The sequence below is a fragment of the Cyprinus carpio genome, unplaced genomic scaffold (genome assembly GCF_018340385.1).
Source record: "Cyprinus carpio isolate SPL01 unplaced genomic scaffold, ASM1834038v1 S000006603, whole genome shotgun sequence".
Classification (NCBI taxonomy): domain Eukaryota; kingdom Metazoa; phylum Chordata; class Actinopteri; order Cypriniformes; family Cyprinidae; genus Cyprinus; species Cyprinus carpio.
In genome coordinates this window covers 613,705-638,847 of record NW_024879248.1, presented here as the reverse complement: position 1 = coordinate 638,847, position 25,143 = coordinate 613,705, and the positions used below count along the sequence as shown (strand labels likewise).

The 25,143-nt window shown below is 36.7% G+C and overlaps 1 long non-coding RNA gene across 2 annotated transcripts; it reads right to left on the bottom strand.

Moving 5' to 3' along the window:
- Nucleotides 1–205: 205 nt before the first annotated feature.
- LOC122134376 lies at nucleotides 206–23,465 on the bottom strand. 2 transcript variants are annotated; one of them, XR_006159564.1, is made up of 5 exons: nucleotides 22,997–23,465; nucleotides 22,550–22,692; nucleotides 22,098–22,171; nucleotides 19,774–19,834; nucleotides 206–344 (listed from the first exon to the last, which is right to left on the bottom strand). It is a non-coding gene; the product is annotated as an uncharacterized LOC122134376 (long non-coding RNA). The 2 variants fall into 2 exon arrangements; XR_006159565.1 differs by lacking the exons at nucleotides 19,774–19,834; nucleotides 22,098–22,171.
- Nucleotides 23,466–25,143: the final 1,678 nt, after the last annotated feature.

Genomic DNA, 25,143 nt, shown 5'->3' with positions numbered 1-25,143 from the left:
TAGTGAAATAAATCAACTTTTTGATGATATTCTAATTATAATGACCAGCACCTGTACACCATGACAGAAAATGACTTATCAAAACCAACTGAGGGAAGGAGAACAGAAGTTAAGCAATGTCCTGGACACGCAAACACATCATGCTGCTCTCCCACCTATCATAGCATTTTCCGTTAAGGAGGGATTTGGCATAGCGGTCCCAAGTTCATGGGGGATCTTCCCCCATCATGCCTTATTCGTGATCACCCAGTGTGACAAAGAAGGCCACTTTTTCAATGCAGTCCAATGAGCGCTTGTTCACTCCAGAACTAAAGAACTGCTTCCTCATCTGAGCCCAGGGCTTCCTGACAGGACAGAGTCAAAGAAAATCAGTTAAAGACCCACACAAAACAAAAACATTTTCATTAAAGCATTTTACTGAACCATCGCAGATAACATGCACTTTAACCGATAAGGAAAAACTTCCTTGTAGACATCTTAGTGATATCTTAATCTTGAGAATGTTGTATTTGGGTTTGAATCAGGAAGAACGTGCATTTTCCCATGCTACTTATCTATTGTTGATATACTGTAAAGGTCCTAAAATATGAATTTAAACATGTTTTTAACTATAGGATTTTTGCTGACTCTTAAACAGTTTACAGCCAGATGAAACAGCGCTGACAAACAGGAGAAACACTGTGCGCAATCTACAATCAGCATCATTTAACATGGATTTACTTTAGTAACACTAACTGCACCATGGTATTTTGGCAGAAATGTGGGATAATCATAAGAAATGTATTAAAGGAGTAAGGGAATATTTATTACAGTATTTTTTGTGATTAAGCAATAGCGTTTGTTTGTGCATTTATGTATTTAGCCTAAATGTATTTAGACTACTGTATTTCATAAAAATACCTAGGAACAGATACATTTTTACCATGGTATTGAGATACTATAACTGTGGTTATTATTATCTAAATGTATGCTACTATTGAAGACCAGTGGTTCATTTTAATGAAACTCAAACAGTATGTAAACAAGGTAACAAAGATTTGAAGTTTATTGTGATAATTATCTATATCAACTGATATGAACATTTTTATCATGATACTTTTTTGGCCATATTGTCCAGCTCTATACCACCATATTATCAAGCTTATTCTATTTTCATATAAAAAATATTATCAAGAAATCATTTAGTTCACTGTTCTACCAGTTGAGCTCCAGGAGCAAAAGTTTTTTTTTTTTTTTTTTTTTATAAATTTTATAAAGATAAACTAAATTTAAAAAAAGCTAATTTAAAATAGCTGTTTTTAATCTCTGTATTTATTTATGTATTTACATCTTAATCATGAAATCTGAAACCCTTCTTGTCAAGGTTACGTTCAATTAGGCGTAACATCTTGTATGACCACTGACAATATTGAAAATTTGATTTGAAAAAAGCACTTAATTAGTGTGAGTGTCAGTTTGTGAACAAATGCCATCACAACTGTAGAATGACTCACATTTTATCTAGGCAAGGAATTAGAAATTTATTAAGTCATTATTACATGCTTAAACAGCTCCAATGAATAGTCTTTCAACTGAATAACAGATATATTAGGCCTTTTCAAATAAAATGAAAGACAGATATGTAAGGGATGGATCCTAATAGTCAAAACACAGACAAGCACTGCTTTATGTTTGCATTATTTAGCTCTAGGCTAAGGTTCATAGAGGTGTGAATGGCTGTTCTCCATTAAACTCTGAGAGCATGAGTACTGTACATAACAGTTACAGACTAGCATCAGAGTGTGAGAGAAAATACAGAGAGTATAAAATTGCTTTCATTGCAAGTATTGTTCTAGCATTCAAGCAAAGGTCACTTCATCTGTAATGTAGTGCACAACATCCTCGCATTTCCTGTCTAAGCGTGATGCACAGTTGCTTGCCCAGGCTTTTATCATCTCATTACTTTCCAGCATGCATAGACTTTTAAAGACAAAAAAGCAGTAGCATTAAACGGAACTAAGTGGGTGCTTATATCTTGCTGTCAAAGTAGCTGCTCTCCTCGGGTTCAAGCCACTGATGTTCTGCATCCCACACCCTCCGATCTACACTCTTTGAAGCTCTGTGAAGCAGTGCTTTGTGTTCTCATCACAAAACCTCCTTTCAGCACTTTCTCTGGATGATGGTTTGAGCTTTCATGACCAGCTGAATTACACATTATATTCAAAAGACACCTGAAGACCCAAACACTTGATCTTCAGTAATTCAAGTAAACATGAAATGGCAAACATTCTACTTGGATAATATTCAATGAGAAAAAAGACAGGACATTTTATCTTTTAGAATTTAATTGGGGGATGTTGGTGGATGCTCCAATCAAGAATGGAGACAGACCCGAATGCAAGTTTGCTAATGAAATATACAGTATATATAGCAGTTCAGCTGTTTGTTACATTTTTGAGTAGCCCAAGCAGTGTCTGTGATTTCAGCAGGAATCATTACATTTTTATCACATTTGGAAGAGGTTATTACATTTTTAAGATTACAAAGGTCCTATTCGGATGGTAATTGGTGTTCAAAAACATCAGTGTTTGTCCTGGAGAACATTCAGTCTGAAATTATTTAGACAAACTCCAGGGTTGTGTAGAAATAACATGTCCCATCTGAATCACTGTTCAGAATTGTCAACGAGGGATTGATGGAAGCTTTTTTCTCTAAGTTATACTACAGAAACATGTGAACCTAGTGGCAACATTGAGATAAACAAATAAAAACTATATCACACAAAGCTGTAAGGTGACTTCAGAATAATTTGAATGTAAGGCATAAGTTACATGGACTATTATTTGGATACATTCAGGTGTTTTATGGAGCCACTATCCTGGTCACTTTGTGGATTAGGTTTTTGGAAAAGAACAGTGTGAATATTTTGTCATACTGGTTTTAAATGATAAAAAGTAATCAAGATAATAATTACATAATTTGTAAGTACAGTCGCTATGAAAGGTTTTATAAAAGGATGTACCACATTTTGCTTTGCCTCAGGGGTGCAAATTCACTCCTCATTTTCATTAACTCCGAACCTACAAGGGGTGTGTTTCCCAAAAGCATCGTTAGCCAACTATGGACGCAAGTTCCGTCGTTACCAACATGGTCAACAATTCGGTGTTCCCCCCGAAACTATAGTTCAAACGACGACAGTTTAGTTTGATGTTTGACAATCATTAGACAAGTTTTTTTTTTTTGCTAATTAAACTCTTTGCGGCTGTTATGTTTTGAGACCAAACTAACTCAGACATAAATATATGTCCTTTACATTGCACAATTGCTTAATTTCTAGGGGGAACAAAAATTCCATTTCCATTTACTGAATTAAACAATTTAACTACGTGGCATTTTAATATAAAACCAATACTAAAATGAAAACCATCCCTGTTATTGCACAAAGCTCATTTTTTGGAATTACCATTTTATCTGTTTTATAAAAATTTTACAACTTTAATGTATGCAATAATATAAATCCATTAAACGACAACACACCATTTTGATCTAAAGTTATCAAACCAACTGTAAAATATTCAGAATATTATTCCCTATAATGCACAAGGCTTGATTTTTTCCCTTATTGTTTTTACATACAGTACTGAAACCATATTTTTCATATGTTTTATATACTGTAACCCACTTTAATTAAACTCTGACACTATTTGGGATAAAGGTATCAAAACAACTGTACAATATTCAGAATATTATTCCCTAAAATGCACAAGTCTTAGTTTTTCAGATTATGCCCTTTTTTTTTCAGATTATTTTTCAGATCATTAATCTGATGTTTTTTATATAGAGTACTTAACTTTTAATATTTTTAAACAGTCCTGGAACCCATTTCAATACATTAATCTGGAACACCATACATACAGGTCCTTCTCAGAAATTAGCATATTGTGAAAAAGTTCATTATTTTCCATAATGTAATGATAAAAATTAAACTTTCATATATTTTAGATTCATTGCACACCAACTGAAATATTTCAGGTCTTTTATTGTTTTAATACTGATGATTTTGGCACACAGATCATGAAAACCCAAAATTCCTATCTCAAAAAATTAGCATATTTCATCCGACCAATAAAAGAAAAGTGTTTTTAATACAAAAAAAGTCAACCTTCAAATAATTATGTTCAGTTATGCACTCAATACTTGGTCGGGAATCCTTTTGCAGAAATGACTGCTTCAATGCGGCGTGGCATGGAGGCAATCAGCCTGTGGCACTGCTGAGGTGTTATGGAGGCCAGGATGCTTCGATAGCGGCCTTAAGCTCATCCAGAGTGTTGGGGGTCTTGCGTCTCTCAACTTTCTCTTCACAATATCCCACAGATTCTCTATGGGGTTCAGGTCAGGAGAGTTGGCAGGCCAATTTGAGCACAGTAATACCATGGTCAGTAAACCATTTACCAGTGGTTTTGGCACTGTGAGCAGGTGCCAGGTCGTGCTGAAAAACAAAAATCTTCATCTCCATAAAGCTTTTCAGCAGATGGAAGCATGAAGTGCTCCAAAATCTCCTGATAGCTAGCTGCATTGACCCTGCCCTTGATAAAACACAGTGGACCAACACCAGCAGCTGACATGGCACCCCAGACCTTCACTGACTGTGGGTACTTGACACTGGGACTTCAGGCATTTTGCCATTTCCTTCTCCCCAGTCTTCCTCCAGACTCTGGCACCTTGATTTCCGAATGACATTCAAAATTTGCTTCATCCGAAAAAAAAAAGTACTTTGGACCACTGAGCAACAGTCCAGTGCTGCTTCTCTGTTGCCCAGGTCAGGCGCTTCTGCCGCTGTTTTTTCTGGTTCAAAAGCACACGCCTGTGCACGGTGGCTCTGGATGTTTCTACTCCAGACTCAGCCCACTGCTTCCGCAGGTACCCCAAGGTCTGGAATCGGTCCTTCTCCACAATCTTCCTTAGGGTCCGGTCACCTCTTCTCGTTGTGCAGCGTTTTTTGCCACACTTTTTCCTTCCCACAGAACTTCCCACTGAGGTGCCTTGATACAGCACTCTGGGAACAGCCTATTCGTTCAGAAAATTTCTTTCTGTGTCTTACCCTCTCACTTGAGGGTGTCAATGATGGCCTTCTGGACAGCAGTCAGGTCGGCAGTCTTACCTTTACCCATGATTGCGGTTTTGAGTAATGAACCAGGCTGGGAGTTTTTTAAAAAGCCTCAGGAATCTTTTACAGGTGTTTAGAGTTAATTAGTTGATTCAGATGATTAGGTTAATAGCTCGTTTAGAGAACCTTTTCATGATATGCTAATTTTTTAGAGATAGGAATTTTGGGTTTTCATGAGCTGTATGCCAAAATCATCAGTATTAAAACAATAAAAGACCTGAAATATTTCAGTTGGTGTGCAATGAATCTAAAATATATGAAAGTTTAATTTTTATCATTACATTATGGAAAATAATGAACTTTTTCACAATATGCTAATTTTTTGAGAAGGACCTGTATATGCATATAAATATGCATGTAAGTATGCATATATGTATGTATATGTATGTATACACACACACACACACATTATATTCATGTCTGTATGGTGTTCCAGGTTAAAATGTATTGAAATGGGTTTCAGGGACTGTCTAAAAAAATTCAAAAGTTAAGTACTCTATATAAAAAAAACATCAGATAATGAGCTGAAAATATACAGTTGGGTGTGATATATTTTATCTTAAATGGTGTTCATATTTCTTGGATATAAATGGGTTCAGTACTGTCAAAAAAAACCAAGCCTTGTGCATTATAGGAAATAATATAGGAATATTTTACAGTTTGTTTGATACCTTTATCTCAAACGGTGTCAGAATTTAATTTAAGTGGGTACAGTATATAAAACATGAAAAATATGGATTCAGTACTGTATATAAAAACAATAAAGGCATAATCTTGAAAACCAGGCTTGTGCATTATAGGCAATAATATTTATAGATTTTTACAGCTGGTTAGTGGTTTATAGATTAAAGTTGGTCAGCACAAACAGAGTTGGCCGAAAGGGGATCATTTTTGGGTTCCTCTTAATATGGGTAGGAAGAGTTTAAAGGTAACTTAAAGGGAGGGAAGATAGTAATGTGCCAAAGGATAAAATCAGCTGCATATGGAAACAGAAGAGACACTGAAACAGTAGTAACAGAATTTCAAGAAATTCCAAAAAGAGTTAATGATGGGTTTGATGAGCTACATTGTAAGAGAGTATATACCAGGACCAGATGAGTTTTTTTAAATTGCCAAAGGTTTGGTCATATTGCTACAAGATGTAGGGAAACAGTGTAGATATACTTGTTTTGGAGGAAACCATGAATATGGGCAAGTATGAGGAAGGCATACAACCAAAGTTTACTTGATTCAATTGTGCAAACTCGTTGCCTTAATTCAATTAAGTAATCTTAACTTTATTGTTTAAGTGTCATTTAAATCTCCACTAAGATATTAAAAGTATTCCTTACAAAAGAGCTGATGCCAACCCCTCAGAGGACCTCAGATAATGCTAAACCCAGAGACAACATACAGAAACTACCACATTTTGCTATAAGTTCGATTGCATAATTGCTGTTAAAAGTGTTAATCGTCGTTTGTTTATGTCTTTTTCATGATTTTTCCGAACATTTCGCCATATGCACATAAACTGACAGTCATCACTGATAAGCTACTACTAAATATTGTAGAAACTTTATTTCTGTAAAGCTGCTTTGCAATGATTTGTATCATAAAAAGTGCTATACAAATAAACTTGAATTGAATTGAATTACTTATTTTGAGTTCAATTTACTTAGGCCATTTAAGTTTTCTTAACTTAATTGAATCTGTGATCTGAGGAACATTACTACTCAGAATTACTGACTTCCCAGAGTGCATTGCGGCATGAATTAAATTTATACAATTGCCTTTGTTTTACAGTTTGTTGTTTTTTATTTTCCAATTTTATTTGCTGCCTTGCTGCAGTAGTAGCACAACAAAAAGAGCAATTAAAATGGTTTTTAGACAATAATAAAACTAAATGAAACTGAATGTTACCATTGTTGTGATTTGTGTGCTGAATGTTAAAACGTCTGTGTGTGACTTCAAGCGTATTGCCCACAAATATGAAAGGATTATGTTTCAACCTAATAAAAACCTTCTCAAGATTTTCATGGAAAAACAAATGAAATTGCCCAAAAGTTCATCAATATTCACAAAATAATACACTAATGAGTTAAATTCAATTTATAGATCTGGGAAAATTTGTAAAAAACTCAGTTATGTTTACTCGCTTTTTCTTAAGTAGATTCATGGTTTACTTTTTTATACAGTGTGGAGAGGCACCCAGTGCAGCATTCAGAGGATTTGAAGTAGTATCAAAAAATGGAAAATGGAGATTCAGAAAAGGAGGGTGGAAAAGAAGCTAACATATGCAGAGGCAGCAAAACAGGTAAAAGGACAAACTAAAGAGCAAAGAGGTCAGTCAGGGGTTTCAGTTGAACGAAACAATTAAGTTCTGGAAGAATTTATGATGATTGAAAAGAAAAAAATAGTAACATTTATTGCAGGAGTTATAAATAATACAGCTGCGATTGAATCAAAAACACAGAAGACTTGGTTAGTTGTTATAGCAGCAATATGTCATCTTTGATTGACAGGCTTGACCTGGGATGAAGTCAGAGATGAACTTCAGATAAGATAAAGGTCAGAAAAGGAAAAAAAGAAAAGAGGGGAATATCTGGTATTAGAGTCAGAAAGAGAAATAGCTGTAAAGGATAAGCGCAAAGCAGAAATGCTAGTAAAAACATTTGCAGAAATACATGGGTCAGGGATCTTAGGTGAGGAAGGAAAGAGGTGGAGAGATATAACAAAGAGAGGAAAAACAGAAGCATTGATAAAGAGTGGGGGGTTTTTAATGATAAGACATCATAAAGATGGGGCTGTGGGAATTTTTTTAGAATAATAGAGCAGGGGTCGCGTCGGCAACCTTTTCGGCATGACGTGACATTTATATTTTTCTGGTTAACTACTGTGCCAACACCACAAAGGGGAAGTTAAATCGCTTGTTGAATGAATTCTTCATATTATATATCTTTTAATACTATTTCTATTATTATTAATCATACTTTTTTTATATCTGCTGGTGAGAGCTTGTTTTATGTAAATATGCACTACGCAACCCGGTTAGTGTGATTCGTGTTTTGGCGCAAGTGACGCGTCATTGTTTTACGCATGCAGAGCGTGACACAAATGTGACGCGGGTTCCACCTGTGCAGCATCGCTAATGCCAGGACAAAGTTACTGACGAAGTTTTGTGTAATACTGGATTTTGATACTGCTGAATCCTGTTTCTACATTAAGCTCTGTGTAATGTTGTTGGTGGTTCGCGATCCTTATGATCATTAATTCATCAGTGAAAACGCACGTCGGAGTGCTGCAAGCATCGCTGCGTCATCTTGCTAATGGTTTTTTAATATCTTGTTTAAATAAGTTTCGGATTCCATACAATACATTATACGGTTTGTTATACTTTAATATCGTAAAGAGAATGAATGTTAGTAATGTATTTAGGTTGTTTATATGCTCCTTTACAATCATGTTTACACTCCAGTAATTATTAGTTACCTGACACATGTTGAGAGAGAAGTTGTGTATATTGTTAATTTGAAATGCGCTGTTTTATTTGAACAGTATGCTAATATTTAATTATTATTTACTCTTCTGTTTATTGTTATTGCCAGAAACTACTACCTCAGTGCATACCTTCAATGCATACCTTCATGCATAGTAGTGTGTATGAAACCGCTTGCACCTAAAGAATGTGGACAAGACCCACTTAGATGACTCCGACTCCACACTCCCTGATCAGAGTACCTGAAGTGGTTACACACCATCAACGGAACCGGCATTTGTGGGTGCAGTCCCCAACATCTCTGGTTTTTTATTAACTAAAACTCAGCTTCTTTGTTTGTCGAGAGAGACAGATGCCAGATAATTACACATACCTCTCTCTCCTCTCTACTCTCTCTCTCTCTCTCTCTCTATCAAAATGGCCATATTTGAGGAAAAAACAAATTTTGAGTAGGTGAGTTTTGCATTCAGATGGATATAGCTGGTCGGTAATGTACACATTTCTATCATAAAAATGTTATTGTTAAACCCCAACATTACTTCCGATTTGTTTAGCCATCTCAGTCATTTTGGCATTGACGAGCCGCTAGATTAGACTGCTGAGGGCTTTGCTCATGCGAATCCATAGACTAGCGCAAGTTAATTCTCACACGTTAATAGTATTCTATAGCTCCAAACAGGCTTGTTGTGTGGACTATGAGAAGTTTTTACCTCATTACAGTCCTGCATTTTCCCTATTGGGTTGCTGTTGCACACGTTGTTTGCCGTAGGTTGCCAACCCCTGTAATAGATTATGGGAGAAGGGAAGACTTCCGAACAGTTTGAAAAAAAGCAATACATAATACCTCTAAGAAAGGCCAGGAAAAGATCCTTCAAAACCTCTCTAATTTACCGACGCATAGCTCTGACTTCGCATGTCTGTTAAAATAATAGAACGGCTTGAGAACGGACAAGGTTAATAGAGGTGGAAGAATATACAATTGGATAAAAGTTTTTTTTGGTGAACAGAAGCATCCATGGTAATTATAGAGGACTGAAGTGTCAAATACATTCAGGACAGAAAATGTGGGCGTGTGGATAAGTCCCACTATGTTTTTTTCAATAATGATAAATGGTGAATTTAATCAAGTAGAACTAGAGATATAGGTAGTTCTCGTGGTTGCCAGGCACAGGGCCTCTCTGAAAAAGGGGAAGACTATGTTATAGATTAATACGGAGGATACAAGAGGCAATTGGTAAATTAGAAGAAGGGGCATATGACTGGGGTATTTAAATTCTCAGTGTAGCAAAAGTAATAAAACAGTAATTTTCTCTAAGAACAGGGTTCAGTCCAGAAGCGCGTTTGAAGATGTATAAGAAATAAGTTAGAAAGGGATTGATTGAAGGGGTGAAGGATTTTAGCGTTTAGTATTTATTTTTGATGCAAACTTGAACTGAAGTTGGGCTGAACATATAAATACAATAGTTTACAGAAATGGTCATAAGGTGTTGGAAACATCATTGAGATGGTTGTAGTGGAGTGGACTGGGGATCAAGTTTTTTCTCATTTAAAAACAATCATGTAGACTGCTCCGGTCGTGTTTGATTATGGGTTGTTGTGGGAATATGGTTCGGGGCTCAAAAAACCTGCCTTAGAAGAACTTTGTAAAACTTCAAGCTCAAGCGATGAAACAGTGTTATGGAGCAGTAAAGAAAGACTACAGCCATTCCCGATTTTCCAAGGTCTTACTAGAGGAGAGATGCCCTAGAAATCAGAATGGAACAATTAATGGTCAATTACTGGGCTAACCTCCAGTGGCAATAAAGATGAACATCCTACCAAAATGGTCTTACAGAAACTGATGGGACCAAAATGAAAGATGTAGAACCCAGTTGGGGTGTAGTGGTAAATGCTCTGCAGAAGACTACATGTAACTAATCAGCAAGATGAGCAAGCCAGTGTTGATTCAGGAATATGAACAATGGGTTTTATGTAACGCCTCAAGTAGATTTGCATTTGTTGGAGGGTTAAAAAAAAAAAAAAAAAAAAATAAAACAGAAAGAGAAGCTGACTTGTCTTCTGCATTTTCAGAATAGTGTCCAGCGTCCAATACCCCTGACATATACAAGTGGTTACAGATGGCTCAAAAGATCCAAATAACTGGGGCTACGGTGGGGAGGAATTGGTGTCCTAATGGTTAGAGAGTCTGCATCATAACCCAAAGGTTGCGGGTGCGAATCTCGTACCGGCCAGGGAATGTTTGGTGGGGGGAAGTGAACGTTACAGCCCTCCGTTCCCACCTTCAGTTACACGACGGAGGTGGCCGTGAGCAAGGCTCCCCAGGAGCCACTGCAAAATATGGACTGCCAGCTGCTCCATGTGTTTCACACAAGTTTGTGTGTGCAGTTTTGGATGGATCAAAAAATGCAGAGCCCTAAATTCTGAGTTGGGTCACGCATACTCTGGCCACAATGTCTAGTCAGTTTCACATGCTTTTATAGCAGGATGATCACCAGTGACTAACAGTGAACTTCAAATTATTTGGCAAGTTATTACTGTACAAATTGATAGAAATGCTCTTGGCATTGCAGTGTGTTTTAGGAACATAAACCTGAGAATGTTTTTAATTTGTTCTGACTCATTTTCAGTCGTAAAGAGTTTGAACTCTTTTAAATGCATGGTCATCAAGATATGCTGTTTTATTATTAAAATATACAAATGCACTTAGCAAACGATATGTACATCAATCAGTTTTATATGCGTGCCCAAACACAATAGGAAATACAGAGGGAAATGAAGAATTTGGGATAAATTAGCAAAGCAAGCTTACAGAGAGAAACGATCGAGGTACAAAGTTTCCATTAAGTAAATCAGAGATTAGGTTTTAATTTTATTTTTGGGGTTAAAAAGTGACTTAAAAGGAATGGGCAAGTTAAGTGGAACACTTGGGAAAAGGGCAGCTCCTTTGGTTACCCAGTTGAATAAACCACAAGTAAGCCATAATTTAAAGTGTACTGTATAGGTAAGTCAAGGAAAGAAAGTTAGTCTTTTAACAGAATATATGCTAGGGCCTCTCAAATTACATAGCACTTTAAAATAACAGGGAAATGCAAGGAATTGAAATTTAACTCCTCATAAAGTCAAAACTCGGAACGTCACATTGCAAATGCCATGCCACAAAACAATGGGCTTGATCTCCTCATGAAAACCTTTGTAGAATTATGTTCTGCTGATGAGTGGGTTCTGTGGGAATGTTTTGATCTATTTCCAGCCAGGTGTGACCCGTGATCAGCGGATCTTAACAACCAAAAGGTCTTTTGTTTTACAGAGTTTAAAGATTTCTTTGGTCTGAGTATATAAGGGAAGTGACAAAACCCTACTTTGGGATTCTTTATCAGAAAAAACCCCCATGCAGTGTGTGAGAATCTCGTTAGATTCAATCTTGAGTAAATCAATGTTTGTATTTATCTGATTTGGAACGAATTTAATTTCTGAATTGGCTTTGTACGGGTGAAGATCACACAACAAGAGGACTTCAATAAGGCCCCGTGGGTGAATTCTGCGGGGGACAGCTTTCGGCTGATGTAGATCACCGGGTGTTCCTCACCATCCTAAACCTGGGAAGAGGACGGCTCCCCAAACCCGGTTTTTGGAGGCTCTGTCTGCAACAGGAAGGGGCTGTTAAAGTTTGGGGCTCAGAGGACCAGCTTGGAGGCGAGCGCCTCCTTCACTCGCTGGAATGCTTTGTCTTCGGTGGGGCCCCAGGGAGTCTTCTCTGGCTGCCCCTTCCTGGTCAGGTCTGTCAGGTGAGCTCTAAGGAGGAGAAAGTTTTTAGGGATGAAACAGCGATAGTAACCCAGGGGAGAACCTGGTATTTGCCAGTGGGCACTGGGGTTGAGAACACGTTTTTCGGCATGGCCTCCTCTGTCATGGCACTTGCCAGTATCCCTTAGTGAGGTCTAGGGTGGAGATGAACTGTGGCTCTCCCTGGGCAATCCAGCAGCTCGTCGCACGGCTGCAGCTCCGGGTAGCCGTCAAACTCGGAGACCTCGTTGAGGCGGCGGAAGTCGTTGCAAAAGCGGAATGGTTGCCACCCGGCTTGGGGGGACCATGACGATGGGACTGGACCAGGGCTGCGTGATGGTTCTATCACCCCTAACTCAGATAATCTCCTGTACTTCCTCCTCGATGGCGTGTCGCAGAGCCTCCCGGGACACGGGTAGGGCCCCTGCCTGACCGATCGTTCCTGGTTGTGTGCGGAAGTCACTAGGGGTGTAACGATTCATCGATATGGAGCGTACATCGATACGATGGTCTTGCGATACGATGCATCGATGCCACACGGAAAAGATCTCGATATCTGTAATATGCACCTTTTTGGGCACTGGTCCCATTTTTCCCCCCCCCCCCCCCCCACATAATGTCCCGCTAGTCTATTGCATTACCGCCAACGCGTGCATTCTCTCTCAAAACTCACGTATCAGGACTCGATATAAGGACCTGCCCTTGCCCGAAGGCACAAGGTGAGCATAAAAGATGCTCGTGATTGTTGTGGAAACAGGTCGAGCCGCTGCTGTGTGAGAAGTTTTCAGCACACATCTGAAGCGCGCGCACCACAGACAGCCGGTCTAGAACCGTTGTGAATACTAAATCGAGCGCTCTCTTCTGCTTTTTTGTGCATGGATGAATAAATACAGACAAATGTAATCAACATGCGCATTAATAACACATCTAATGCTGTCAAAGAAAAATACAAGTGCTCACTGTCTCCTGACTAAATAACCGTTATAACATCAGAATGAATGATTCATCTATATTTAATTTATAGAGTGAAGACTGGTGCAGTTTATTTTGACATTTGATTAGCCTTACATTTCTGTAGCGTACCTGAAATTTATTTTTGAACTGAGCTGAAAAACCTGAAAAGCAACTGTTTATTCAACTTGTGTATTGTTTTTATTGTAGTTATTTTTTCTGCTATTGCTTGTAATTTGGTTATCGTAGAAAATATTATTATCACTGACCCATAGTAGCAGCCAGAATTGTTTTTCCAATTATTTTATTTTCTTTAATTATTAAAAAAAATGTGTAGGCCTATTTTTTTTGTTGTGAAGTTCCCAACTGAGGTACAGAAGTAAAAATTTTCAGATAAATGTTCTTGTTATATATTTTGGTTGCATTTTGTGAGTTAATAAAAAAATGTAGATGGTTGTTGTAAAAATAGATATATCAAAAATATTGATCTATATCGATCGATAGACTCTTGATCGAATCGAATCGTAATCGTATCGTAAAAGTTTTTTGAGGTATCGGAAAATATCATATCTCTGGGGTAAGAGAATCGATATCGAATCGTATCGTGGGACGAAACCATCCGATTTACACCCCTAGAAGTCATGTTGGAGCACGGGTGGTCCGCCCGGTGGAAGGGGAGAACACATCGGAGAATTGACCGATCAGACACATAACGTGTGAAAAAAAAAAAAAAAAAAACAAAAAAAAAAAAAAACCTATTTTCGGCAGGGACTTAGAAGGGTGTTGCCAGATGGGGATTAACATCCACAACCACGGGTTCAGTGGTGGCCATAGCAGACAGCTGGGCCCTAGTCCCGACCCATCGCTTGAGGAGGTTGACATGGTATAGTTGGTCTTCTTTTCTTTTTCCGCTCTGTCACCATATACGGGCCCATGATAAAATATTTTCTTGTAGGCCTATTTTATATTAGGCACTTTATGTAACATGTATTCATGATAAACTTCATTTGAATGCTGACGAACGCATACAGCCCGGTACCCAACGGCCTATGGTTAATATAATAATTTAATAATGAATAATTTCTATAATAAATAGCTATAATAATTCTTAATTCAAACTAAAACATTATGAATCCAACTCTGACAATCCCGTGTTGCTATGCTCACGCAGGTTTGTTTACACATGAAACTCGTTTAGTAATTCACTAAATTACTGAAAGTGTTGTTACCTGTAGCAGAAGAACCGCTTCTCAATATTATTAACTCGTCGTTATCTTTAGGTCACGTCCCAAAACCATTCAAGCTGGCGGTTATTAAGCCTCTTATTAAGAAACCACAACGAGATCCTAGTGAACTGGCACATTCAGCCCATTTCAGATCTTCCATTTATGTCTAAAACTTTAGAAAAGTTGTGTCTGCTCAGTTGTGCTCCTTCCTGGCAAAAAATTATCTCTATGAACGAATTTCATGTCTGGTTTCAGGCCCCACCATAGCACAGAACCTGCAACTTGTTAAAACAATGACAATGACTTGCTTCTTGCATCAGACCAAGGCTACATCTCATTGCTAGTTTTACTTGATCTTAGTGCTGCGTTCCGACCACCATAGATCACGACATACTCCCTAGATTGATGACAAAACTATACAGGTATTCATCTGGGCTGCGAGGTCCTTTAAGATGGTTTAGATCTTACCTGTCCGATCGCTACCACTTTGTTTATCTAAATGTGGAGTCATCTCATTTATCACCAGTAGAATATGGAGTGCCACAAGGATCTCTCCAAGGTCCTCTGCTATTTTCAATATACATGTTGCCCTTTGGTAATATTATTAGAAAATACAGGATTAGTTTCCACTGTTATGCTGATGATACTCAACTATATATCTCAACAAGACCAGATTAAACTTCTAAATTATCTAAGCTAACAGAGTGTGTTAAAAACGTAAAAGATTGGATGACCAATAATTTTCTCCTATTAAATTCAGATAAGACCGAGATATTACTTATTGGACCAAAAAACATTACACAGAATCTAGTAGATTACAACTAGACTGATGTACTGTTACTTCCTCTACAGTCAAAAATCTGGGTGTTATATTAGACAGTAACTTGTATTTTGAAAATCATATTTCCCATGTTACAAAAACAGCATTCTTCCATCTTAGAAACATTGCCAAGCTACGAAACATGTTACCTGTTTCTGATGCAGAAAAGCTAGTTCATGCAATTCATGACCTCTAGACTGGACTACTGTAATGCAGTTCTAGGTGGTTGTCCTGCATCTTCAATAAACAAGCTACAGGTAGTCCAAAATGCAGCAGCTAGAGTCCTTACCAGGTCAAGAAAATATGATCGTATTACCCCAATCTTACAGTCTTTGCACTGGCTACCTATTAATTTCTGTATCAGTTACAAAATATTATTACTTACTTATAAGGCCCTTAATGGTTTAGCTCCTGTGTACCTAACTAGTCTTCTACCACGCTACAATCCATCACGCTCCCTAAGGTCACAAAACGCTGGACTTTTGGTAGTAACTAGGATAGCAAAGTCCACTAAAGGAGGTAGAGCTTTTTCGCATTTGGCTCCCAAACTCTGGAATAGCCTACCTGATAATGTTTGGGGTTCAGACACACTTTCGCTGTTTAAATCTAGATTAAAAACACTTTGGCCAAGCATTCAAATAATGCATTTCATAATCTTATACTGCAGTTATATCTGATCAAATGCACATTTTTGTTCTTTAGCTTGGGTTAAAACAAATTAATTTTACTTGGCTGGAACAGCAGTTACGCTAATTATGTCTCTATTTGTTTCTCTGTTTTGCCACGGGATGTAATTAGGATTTACACAAGCTCCAGTCTGGATCCAGAACACCTGAGAAGAGATGATGCTAACCCTTCAGAGGACCTCAGATGATGCCTACCCTGAAACAACATACAGAACTACCACATTTTGCTATAAGTTTGATTGCATAATTGCTGTTATTAGTGTTAATCGTCTGTTTGTTTACGTCTTTAATTGATTTTTCCTAACATTTCTGCCTTATGCATAAACTGACAGTCATCACTGATAAGCTACTACTAAATATTGTAAATAAATAAACTTTGTTACTTTCTGATTAGTATTTTAGAAAATACTCTTCTAATGTCACTGTCTCCTGAGGATTCATCATTCTTCATTTGTTGTCCTCTAGGGAGTCTTCACTAGTGGTCAACCTATATATCCCCAATGGCAGTATATCAGCCAATATTTGTCATTTTTTAATTTTTCAGAATTGGCCAAATATTTTTTTTTTCTATTTATATGATGCCTATATGTCGAAAGCCAAGCCTGAGTGCGTAAAGCTCCCGTTCTACATATTCTTTAAGTATACTGTCTTTGCTTAACAGTTCTGACTAACATATTATTACACAGAATTTTTTTAAACAAAGTTATATATGAAAAAAGTATTATAGAATTTGCTTTTCTATTAATAGTAGAAAGGAAAATGCTACAATACTTTGTCATCTACCATCAGCATTCAGCACATATGTATTTCATTTAAACAAATCTCTGAAAATCTAATAATCATTTAATCTCACTAAAATTCTGCAAATTTTGTTGAATGTAGCTGTGAGATTCTCTGATCTGTGCATTTGTAGACTGCATAAAAACATGTAAATTAAGTTGTGCTGTCACTATAGGCATGCACGATTGATTTCAAAACACTTTTTTTGCAGCTATATCATATTCATGATATATTCATTGTGTGCTGTGTGTAAAATTAGCACTAAGTCTTTATTTGAAAAAATATGATTCCCAGTGTTCACAAGTTTATCAGATTACTGAGTGCACTGTTGGTTACAGTATTTACTTCCTTTTTATTAATATTTTTAACAAATTCTTTATTTGTGGAAAACACTACAATAGAATAACAGAATTAGCTATATAAATAAATCTCTATTTCACAGATTAATATTTTATCAAGTTATTTTTTCATATGTATTTCATTTTCAAATTATATAATAGAGTAAATATTATGTGAAATAAACAGAAATTTAATTTCAACAATTGTTATGCGTCTGTTTTTTCCATCTTTAAATTCAGTTGTGTGATTTCATATATCGGCCATCGGCAAGGATAGACTGGGTGTAAAAAAAATGGCCCTGGATTTTCCCCAAATAGGCCCACCACAGCTATAAACAGCCGCTCCTATCTCGCAATATTACAGCAATCAATGTATCGCATGTATGGCAAATAACATCACAAAACCTGACCCTGCTGAAAAAACAATAGAAACCATCACAGAAATTCTAATGGTTTCCAATACAAATACTACTACAAACCATCAACTTTTATCCATTAAAACCATTAAATAATGGTTTCCTATAGTGTGTTTTGGGACATGTTCCATTAGGATTAAGTGGTTTTAACAAAAGCCATCAATAATTGGTGACCAATTATCAGTAGAGACCAACAGGGTCTATTAAAACAAATACAATGTCCATTGTAACCAGTAAAACCATTACAAATTCAATTGATGGTTATTATTTTTTGTTTTTTTCAACAAGGGATTGAAATAAATGTATTATTGTATGAACTAAAATACTTGAAATATACATAAAAAGAGCAGAACACAAAAATATGACAATAATAAACATAAAACTTGAATCTAGAAACCTGAAACAACAGAATTCTTCCATTTGAGTATTCATATGTCTCTGTGTGTGTTTCATGTTAATCGGAGCAATCACCATATAGGCTATTTCATTTACTCTATTTTCTAACTCAATAGCTCTCTCAAATGTAACCCGTTGTGGAATCGCTGCTGTCTCGTTATGAATGAATGGAATATTCACGTGTGACAATGCAGAGTAATAAATAGCAGTGAACGTTCTGACTAGGGTTGTCCTGGGATTTTAATATGGTGCTCATAAACTACATGCTCTGTGAGATAATTGGTCAAAGGTAATCTGATGTGACTGGTCACCTTTTTTTTTTTTTTTTTTTGGTCTTTAAGCTTCTCTCAACTGTTTTTATCCTTTTTGATTTGTTTGTTACCCTTTTCGGCCAACAATGTAGCTTTATCTGCCACTATTCTTGGATGATAAACCAGTCAGGCAGAGCCTTCCTACAGAGAGTCCAGATGGTCAGTGCGCCTTTGGTCAAGATACTCTCTAAAATATCGGAAACGCCATCAAATAATCCATGTCATTCAACCACCAGTTTAAACTATCAAAAAAAAAAAAAAAGAAAGAAAGAAAATTAAACACCTTCAATGGAGTATAACCCATTTGAGCATGATTAAATATAACGCAGTTCTTTCACAATCCGCGCAAAAATGTGCACATTCAGTGTCTTTGAAAGTTTCTGAAAGCTTCTGTTTCAGTATGAAAATATATGATATCATATGCCAACCATGTGTTAAAGATCCACAGATGCTCAAATGCTCTTTCAGCTTTGTTGTCTAATAGGCAATCAGGAATGAATGGATATGAAAAATCTATATAAATATATTCTGTGGTTACCAGTACTTGACATAAAATCCCATAACACCCTCTGCTGGAGAGCAAACACAGACATAGATTTTCTAAGAATCTGATCTGTTTGCTGCTGTCAGTGCCCCTAGTTTGTCCTCTCCTGGAGAAGGAGGTGAGGGGTCATCTAAGATTCTTTGAATCTGGTACTGGATCTCTCTGGTGGATAGCAGGCGTCCTGCTCGGTAAACCCATAACCTGAAATACCGGCCCCTGTGGTACACAGCGACAAACTCCCTGTCCTGCCAATACTGCAGCACATCTGAGAGATCAAGAGACTATGTCAAGGGCATAAGATCACTTTTTGTGTATATTTGTGTGTGTGTGTGTGTGTGTACCGGTCTCCTCTCCCGGCATGCGTGTGATGTTAAACATTCGTTCACACTGAGGTGCACACAGCGGTACGACTGTATTAGGAATACAACTCTAGGTGAACAAGAGTACAGGATCTCAAAGACTATTCTCTGTTGAACAGTACAGCTGCATGACAGTGGTTGCTGTGTTTACAACTGATTTATAATTCATATTTTGTATACATTTAGGTAGTTGTCATGTAACATAAGTGTCAAGTGTCATTAGCCTGGATGTCACATACAAAATCATGACAAAAACATAATGTAACTTAAAAACAAGGTTTTGTCACGTACAGGATTGAGTTCCTCTCTATTAACTTTGCGGCAATACAGAAACACGGCTGTGATAGTATTCTCAGCTCGAGCTGCCTGATTAGCTGTGGGTGACACATACAGGAAATCCTGTGGCTAAATAATAGATGTTTAGCAAATGTTGAAGGATTGACTGTATCCACCCAGGGTGATATGTTCCTTTTTTGTTTTTATAGTATTAGGTTATTGAAAGACTGACAAGTGGCAATGAGTAATAGTGTAGGCTCACATACCATAACAGTTACTGTTTCTCTGGCTCCGGAGATAAACATACTCTTTTCACCAGTCACTAACCTGGATGATCAAAAAAATTATTAACATTTTGACTCTAAATAAGACATTAAATTATCCTAATCAAATGTCTATAATAAAACAAAATAACTCTATTACAAATGAAAGATCTCCAAAATTTCATAATGTTGCTGTGTTGATCTGATACATAAACACACACACAATTTACATGATCATACAGTTGGCTATGAAAGTATTAGAACATTGCTTTTAAAAAAATGGTTGAAAACTGCTGTTGAAGGGTTGTTATTTAATAGAAGGCTGGATCATACATTTGCAACTATTTGAAAAGTCATTTTAAAATGATCAAACAAAAAAACAAAACAGAAAAAAAGGAGAAAATTAATTAAAGCTGTTTTCAAATGGTTAAACAAAAAATCAAAATTTGGAGAAAATTTACTCACCCTCAGACTATGCAAGCTACAAATGAGTTTGTTTCCTAACCATAAAAAAAGGAGAAATGTAACATTACATCACTTATTCAATATTCACAAGTGGATCCTCTGCAGTGAATGGGTGCCGTCAGAATGAAAGTCCAAACAACGGATAAAAACATCACAATAATCCAAAAGTAATAACAGCTGATAAAAAACATTACAATAATTCACAAGTAATCCACACAACAGTCTATTAATTAATATCTTGTGAAGTGAATACAAACACTCAGTTTTTACATTTACTAGAGGTTAATTGATTGACTAGAGATGTGTGGATTACTTGTCATTTATTGTGATGTTTTTATCAGCTGTTTGGACTCTCATTCTGACAGCACCCATTCACTGCAGAAGATCCATTAGTGAGCAAATGATGTAATACTAAGTTTCTCCAAATCTGTTCTGATGGAGAAACAAACTCATCTACATCTTGGACGGTCTGAAGGTAAAGAGCAAATTTTCATTTTTGAGTGAACCTATAAGTATCTAAGATTCAATACCAATAAATTTTTATTAATGATCAATTATCAGTTGTCACATATACTTTATTTTAATCAGTTAGTATTGTATTTAATCACGTAATCCAGATAAGACACTGACAAGAAATAATTGCTCAGAATTTTTCGGCACGTACATAGTTTGTGGCCCACAGCGCTTTAACTTTGAGGTATTTTTGTAGACGGTTACGCAGACTTTTCTCAAACTCGGCATCCAGTCTTGTCATTCGTGAAAACCAGCCATATCTAGCAGAGGCTTTACTGACTCAAGATACTGAAACAGTTGAGATAGCATTCACTGGTAACTTATAAAGCCAAAACATTCAAGAACCCTGCCAATTTTAGTCATCAATTCCCAGCAAACCGATCCATGCACATTACTCACAAACATTTAATTTACATTGTATTGGGCAGGCAGGCATGGTAAAAAAGTCTGATAGCTGCACAGTAACCTAACTAGGGTTTAAACAGGAAAATAAGAGAGAGAAGGAGTCATAGATAAATGTGTGTGTTCCGCTCTTACAGGAAAAATAAGGTGGATATGTCTTTTCACACTTGACATAATTAACCCTGGTTCATTCTACACATGGTATAAATGGAATCCTGGATTATCTTGTTTCACATTTCACACTGCTCATAATTTCTGTGGTTAACAATTGATCCTTGGTATTTGCAAGCTGATGTTTCAAAAAGTACATTACTGAACCCTGGGTTAATGCCCTTATTTGCATTAATTGTGTGTTTGTGAACTTACAGCTGTCATGGAATTGTATTATTGCAACTTTAAGCAACTTAAAGTTTTCTATTTTGATAAATTAAATTAAAATATTTCTGAACTGTCTGCAGTCGTTACTCCAGTGTCACACGATCCTGCAGAAATCATTCTAATATGCTGATTTGGTGCTTTAAGAAACATTTCACTGTTGAAAACAGTGTGTATATACATATATATGTATATATATATATATTTGTATACTATATTTACAGCAATAAATATATGCTTATTTGCAACTAAATCTATTTTATAGCTTGCGGCAGGACAAGTGTAAAATGAAAAAAATCCCAATATTGCTATTGTTTAAAGAGTATATCTTTACAGAAATGATTGATACTGTAATTTTTTCAAGGTACTAACTGCCCAGACTTTGGTCTTGGTAGAAATGCATCAATGTTGCTCAAACATCCATAAGTGTTATGATAGGAGAAGCTTTAGACTGGCCAGAGCAAATGTTCATCATCATAAGACAAAAGTGATTCATTTCTCCATCTTAAAATTTACCATGCAACTGTTAACCATTTAAAAGAAGTCTGTTGAAGGATGAAAGCAAGTGTTACCTCAGGGGCAAGTGCTCCTGAATCTTAGCAGTGAGGCCTATAGTTGGATCAGACTGCATGTACATATTGGATTGCTATGACAACAAAAAGCCAAGAGGAGGGGGTAGATAGGTATACATCTTTAATGATTCTGTTCTGTCCAAGAGAAAGTGAAAAGTATTAATGCACCTTTGTACAATCACATGCATCACACCTTTGGGCTATGTCACAGAAAACTATTGCACAAAACATTTTAGTGCAAAATGCTGGAGCAGAAGTTGCCAAGGTGTTTCTGGATTTTAACACTTAAAAATAATGCAAACTGTATCATTTAAGCAACTTTATTTCACTACATTCACTTATATTACCAAAAAAAAAAAAAAAAACACACAGAAGACTACTAAAATACATGACAAAAACCTACGAGTGAATTACATGATCTATGTTTTGTCATACTCATTCGAGTCACTGACCTTAATCCTGCTGATGCGTTTCTTCCGGGATCACAGACCGGAGAAGTAGATTTGATTTAGGGCATGGTGGGAAAGATACAGGTCGATCCCCTCAGGAGTGATGGTGAACTGAAACACTTCTGCCTGGTGAGCCTCTGCCATCACTACAGACAGAAAGTATATGGGGCGATGTTTGTAAAAACTCTGGTCAAATTCTGTCAGATTTAATGACCAAAACAAATACATTTAGCAAGATTTACCTAAATAAGATTTATGCATTTTTATTACTATATTTCTATATCAAAACATAAGACCAAAGGCAAGGCAAGGCAAGACTGACCAAAGTGCTATAAATAAAATATAAAAACCAACAAGGAAATACAACACAATAAAATAGACAGAATAACAAGAGAGCACACTGATTAGTAAAATTACACTGATCCAAAAGCCAAAGAAAAAAAGGTATACCTTCAATGAGGATTTAAAACTATCAGCATCAGTGTGTACCAGCAGCTCATCCCACAGTCCTGTAGCAGCAACAGAAATAGCACAATGCCCTTTTAACTTCAAACGTGACCTTGGCACAGACAACATCAAAACTGTTTGAGGACAATAAGGGCATAGAACATTTCCAGTGGAGAAGAAGATCTGTAATGTACTGTGGGGCCTGGCCATTAAACCCCTACACATACAGCAAAACCTTAACAATTTAACACGGTATTCGACAGGCAACCAATGAAGTGAAGCCAAACCAGGCGAAATATGTTTCCTATTTCTAGCTAAATTTAAATGTTTCATCTACATATAAATCTTCTATCTATCATTGCATCAAAAGTTGCGTTTCCGGACTGTTCACGTCAGCGCACAAACACGTCAATGGAACGTTTCCAGGTATGCGCCCCGGGGCAAGTTCAAGCTCAACCCAGTGTGCACTGTTTCGCTACTTTTTCCGGTTAGAATGACGTTTCCTGGCAACGGGGTTTGAGATACGTTTTCTCTCTTCTTCTTCTTCTCTAGTATTAATGACGGGTCGCAACCAATTTTTTCCGGTGCATACCGCCACCTACTGTACCGGAGTGTGTAATTCATGGTTTTAGTATTTCAGGTTACCTTTTACTGATCCAAAAAACAAAAAAAAAAACAAAAAAAAAAATTATTTTAGGGAGGCCCTATATTTTATGGTCTAATCCTGTAGATTTAAGAAAGTTAAAGAGAGCTTCGTAACACTCCCATGTTTCCTCACTTATCCCCAGTATCCCTTCTAAATTCCATCCCCGTCCTAATTCACATATCTTATCACGCAAGATGTTCCTCTCAAAATCAAATTTACTACACTTCATTATGACATGCTCGACATTTTCAGGAACATTACATACCTCACATTTATCAGACACACATATTGTCATTAAATACAGCGTTGATTTTAACCCCAGTATGTCCAAGCCTTAATCTTGAAAAGATCACTTCATCTCTTCTATATTTCCCTTTGAAACCCTTCACTTTAATAGATTTCTGAATGCTGTAATAGTGTCTCCCTTTATTGTCTGTGTCCCACTTGTTCTGCCATTCGTCACTCACTGCTTTTCTAATTAATGATTTGGCCTCTCCTTTTCCGAAGGGAACTTTCATTATTTCATCATCTTTTAGTTTTAATGCTGTCTTTGCAATCTCATCAGCTTTTTCATTTCCCACAACACCAACATGAGCCGGGACCCAAACAAATTGTACATCACCACCAGTTCTTTGTATTCTCAGCATTATTGTATATATTTCAATCAATAAATCATCTCTTGAGGTCTTTTTGGAATTCAAACTAAACAGGGCAGCAGTGGAGTCTGAACAAATGACAACTCTCTCTGGCCTCACCTCTTCTATCCACTGTAACACTAAAATAATAGCAACCATTTCTGCTGTATATACAGATAATTTATTATTAATTCTTTTACATATACCTACATCAAACTCTGGTATATATACTCCTGATCCTACATGTTCTGTCCCTGGATCTTTTGATCCGTCAGTAAATATTAGCATATAATTAAAATTAATTCCTCTTCACATAATCTTCAACCAAATATCCTATATTATTCATATTACTTTCATTCCATTCTTTCTTCTTCTCTAGAAGTTTCAAGTCCACATTGGGCACAGGAAATATCCATGGAGGAACATTACCCCATACAGTATTTGGTCCATATTCAATTTTATTTAATCCATATTGTTCTGCTACTGTATTAATATTCCAACCAAATCCTTTTCCTTTAAGTTGTGTTGTTGTATTTCCCAACAATCACACAGAACATTTGCTGCCGGTTGTTCCTCCCCAGATCCTTGTAACTTGATCCAATAAGCTAAAGATAGCTTAGATCGTCTTAAATATAATGGCAATTCATCAGCTTCTACCAGTAGTGCATTAGTAGGGGTGTGTTTTCACTGCACCTATACTGAGTCTTAAAGCTCTAAACTGTATTCTGTCTAATGTTCTTAACATACTCTTGGCTGCTGCTCCATATACCATACACCCATAATCAATACACGATCGTATTAAGGCCCTATAAATATCTAGTAGTGATTGTTTATCAGCTCCCCATTGATAGCCAGAGACTGACCTCATG